This window comes from Tasmannia lanceolata, unplaced genomic scaffold, assembly GCF_043159265.1.
Source record: "Tasmannia lanceolata isolate RefF3 unplaced genomic scaffold, GAP_Taslan_0.1 ptg000079l, whole genome shotgun sequence".
NCBI classification, from domain to species: Eukaryota; Viridiplantae; Streptophyta; class Magnoliopsida; order Canellales; family Winteraceae; genus Tasmannia; species Tasmannia lanceolata.
In genome coordinates this window covers 33,234-38,058 of record NW_027518756.1, presented here as the reverse complement: position 1 = coordinate 38,058, position 4,825 = coordinate 33,234, and positions in this window count along the sequence as shown.

Sequence of the window (4,825 nt, the reverse complement as noted above, 5' to 3'; positions counted from 1 at the left end):
ACATTGACACTGTTCCTAAAATAAATCAAGGGAATAAAGAACATCAACATCCATAAAAAAAAAACAATTTGATTTAATACCTTCACAAAGAACTCATGACATGAATGCCAGTATCATTTTTTTTTAAATCAACATTAATAGCTTCGAGAAGGCAAAATTTTTCATTGAAATTATCATTTTACCCTTCAAACAACAATCAAGTGATCTAAATGGTTCTCATGAATTATTCATAGAGCAAACACAAGCTGAGATATGTAACAATTTAAACATGGTTAGGCTAATGTCATTTTCCTGAAAAGAATTAAAGATTTGAATCATTGGTGTGATCCTAATCTTTGTATTGCCTACACACTATCTGCCATATTCATAAGAGACACAATCTCCCAAACAAATGCCCAGAATAAGGACCCTGTTTACAAATAAGACACAGTAGGATACTCCTTTATCCAAAACTTTATAAACATACAGTATATGAATCTATCTTAGAATCAAAAAGATGATTCAAGAATAATCAATGCTTTCCAATAGTAAACATATAGCCATAAATAAATAAATAAATGGCATTCGAACTTGAGGATCCTACCGATTCTTACAAAATTAGGACCTGTACTCCCAAGTTTCAAAAAATGAAGGTTAAACATGAGCTAACATCTTGATTCATAGTGTTCAAAACTCTAATTATAAGTAGATTTCTGTTATCATAAGCAATGCCAAAAGTCAATCAATAGAGATAACAATGAAATGATCCCCCTGTCTAAATGTTTCTAGACAAAGCTTACAAAACTGGGGATTTTAAATAAAAATATTAAAATCTAATTTGATTTATCACAATATCCTGTCACCATTTCAATACAGATGTATAAAATTGGTTTCCAATACTTACTGGTAGGTGACAATTTTCTTAAAAGGATTGACTATTACTTGCTCATTCAATTATTTAAACCATTTAAAGTCTAAACTGAGATATTCCTAACCTAAAGGCATTCAAACCATTCTATTCCTCGACTTATTCAACACAAAAACTCATATCCAATATAACCTCAATGACCTGTTCTAAACATTTCATTGCATTCCAAAGTAGTTCAATTACAATGACAGAAGCACAATAAGAATCAAATAACTACAAGCTATCATGTTAGCTTATGAAATAAACCTCATTTTGAAAAGGACAAAACACAAAAAAATAGAACTAAAGCCAAATTATATGAAACAAAATAACACTATGAGAAAACTAATTCCATCATAAGTTATCAATAACATTCTTGAAATTTCAGAGGACTCAGAGCATTGTTCAAAAGCATTCCAAATTTCCAATTTACCGATTCAGCTATCACCAAGTTAACTTGCAATCAAACAAAACAAAGCATTCTAAAAAAATGAATGAACTTTTCACTATGTTCATGAAACCATTCAATAAATGAAAAACTATAGAATCATACTATATTTTAGCAACAATCTTCATTGTACTGTACTGTAATGGGGAACAACAAAATATTGTATTGTGTTATTAAAATAAACTCTATTTTAGCTCTCATTCTAAAAATGATCGAAATAAGATAAGCAAAAGAAGACCCACACCATATCAAAGCTAATATAAACATGATCAAGAAAAGAATTAGATGTACTCTCCTTGTCTGCAAATAAAGGTAGGATTACATTCTTCTCCTCTTGATTTCATGCAAAGAAGATGATAAAAACAACTGAATCTCCAGTGAAATTAGCAAAATAAAATCGAAAATCCATTTCGCTCGGATTTCTTTCTCTCCTCTGCTTGCTACTCATCTTTGCTTCTGCAAATAGGTAACAGTGATTGAATTTGTGCTTCAAAATGATTGCCGAAGCTTACAAAAAATGGAGGTAATTCGAGAAAATGAAGATGAGGTCGGATCTGTGGAAGAAATGTATAGATCTAGGGCTTCAACAACTTGATCTTAGGCTAAGAACTCTAGATCTAGAGTTTAGGTCCACATGAAATGATTAATCCCAAATTTCTGGCTAAGAAAGCAAATCTAGGGCTTCAGAAGTTCAACAAGGAAAGGTGAGGCACGAAGGTGGAATAAGGCAAGAAAATGTTCACCGACAACGAGGAAGATGACCGGAGTCCGGTCGGAAATCTGGCCGAAGAAAGAAAATCCCCTCTCTCTCTCTCTCTCTCTCTCTCTCTCCCTCTCTCTCTCTTTTAAAAATTGGAAACCCTAACTTGCAAAAGAAGCTATCGTATCAAAATCCCCAAAATGAGAGCCTTGAGGCTCTATTTATAGACAAAATTTCACTTAATTTTTGACCCCTGATGTTCTATGGACAGCCCTCTTGGTATTTGTTTTAGCTTGTTTTGGTTTAGATAGGGTGGTCCATAGTAAAAGTTTTAATGAAAATTAAGAGGATAAACTTAAGCCCTTTCAAATGTCCGGGGACAACCTCCCTTCTGTAACTCATTCAATTTTCATTCCCCAGGCCACCCCGTGGTGTGAACGTCTGAATAATACACTCCACTCTGAAGGCGGCATCGTGGTATCTGAAGGCGGCATTGTATCCGAGGCAACATTGTATCCAAGGCTATATTGTATCCGATGAATTGTTATATCCAAGGCGACATTGTATCCGAAGCGACATTGTATCAGAGGCAACATTGTATTTGAGGCGACAATGAAGGCAACATAATATCGAAGCGATGGTATATCCAAGGCGACATTTTATCCGAGGCGACGTTATATCCGAAGGCATTGTGGTACCCGAAGGCGACATTTTATCTGAGGCAACATTGTATCCGAGGCTAAATTGTATTCGAGGAAATGTTATATCTGAGGCAACGTTGTATTTGAGGTGACATTGAAGGCAACATATTAACGAGACGACGTTATATCCGAAAGCATAATTGTATCTGAGGCGACATATTATCCGAGGCAACATTGTATCCAAGGCTATATTGTATCTGAGGAATATTTATATCCGAGGCAACATTGTATCCGAGGCGACATTGTATTTCAGGCGACATTGAAGGCAACATATTATCGAGGCAATGTTATATCCAAGGCGACATTGTATCAAAGGCAACATTGTATCCGATGCGATGTTATACCCGAAGGCATCTGGTATCCAAAGGCAACATTGTATCCAAGGCTATATTGTATCCGAGGAATTGTTATATACGAGGCGACATTGTATTCAAGGAAACATTGTATTTAAGGCAACATTGAAGGCAACATATTATAGAGGCGACATTATATCCGAGGCGATATTCAATCCGAGGTGACGTTATATCCGAAGGCATCATGGTATCCGAAGGCGACATTGTATCCGAAGGCGACAATGTATATGAGGCTATATAGTATCCAAGGAATTGTTATATACGAGACGACATTGTATCTGAGGCGACATTGTATTCAACGCAACATTATATTTGACGCGACATTGAAGGCAACAGATTATCGAGGCGCCGTTATATCCGAAGGCATAATTGTATCCGAGGCGACGTTATATCCGAAGGCATCGTGGTATCCGAAGGCGATATTGTATCCGAGGCAACATTGTATCCGAGGCTATATTGTATCCGAGGAATTGTTATATTCGAAGCAACATTGTATCCTAGGTAACATTGTCTCCGAGGCGACATTGTGTTCGAGGCAACAATGTAATTGAAGCGGCATTGAAGGCAACATATTATATAGGCGACATTATATCTGAGGTGACATTGTATCCGAGGCGACGTTATATCCCAAGGCATCGTGGTATCATTAAGCAACACTGTATTCGAGGCAACATTGTATCCGATGAATTATCAACAACCTAGAGGCGACATTGAAGGTAACATATTATCGACGCAACGTTATATCCGTAGCGACATTGTATCCGAGGCGACGATATATCCAAAGGCATCGTGGTATCCAAAGGCGACATTGTATCCGAGGGCGACATTGTATCTGAGGCAATATTCTATCAGAGAAATTGTTATATCCAAGGCAACATTGTATCCAAAGCGGCATTGTATTTGAGGCGACATTGAAGACAACATATTATCGAAGCGACATTATATCCGAGGCGACATTGTATCCGAGGCAACGTTATATCCAAAGGTATCGTGGTATCCGAAGGTAACATTATATCCGAGGCTATATTGTATCCGAGAAACTGTCAACATTGTATTTGAGGCGACATTGAAGGCAACATATTATCGAGGCGACGTTATATCCAAAGGCATCGTGGTATCCGAAAGCGACGTTGTATCCGTGGCAACATTGTATCTGAAGCTATATTCTATCCGAGGAATTGTTATATCCGAGGCGACATTGTATTCGAGGCAACAATTTATTTGAGGCGACATTGAATGCAACATATTATCGATGCGACTTTATATCCGAATCGACATTGTATCCGAGGCGACCTTATATCCGAAGGCATCGTGTTATCAAAGGCGACATTGTATCCGAGGCAACATTGTATCCGAGGCTATAATGTATCCGGGGAATTGTTATATCCGAGGCGACATTGTATTCGAGGCGACATTAAAGGCAACATACTATCGAGGCGACATTACATTCGAGGCAACATTGTATACGAGGCGACGTTATATCCAGAGGCATCATGGTATCCAAAGGCGACATTGTATCCGAGGCGACATTGTATCCGAGGCGACGTTATATCCAGAGGCATCATGGTATCCGAAGGCAACATTGTATCCGAGGCTATATTGTATCCGAGGAATTGTTATATCCGAGGCAATATTGTATCCAAGGCGACATTGTATTCGACGCAACATTGTATTTGAGGCGACATTGAGGGCAACAGATTATCAAGGCGACGTTATATAAGAAAGCATAATTGTATC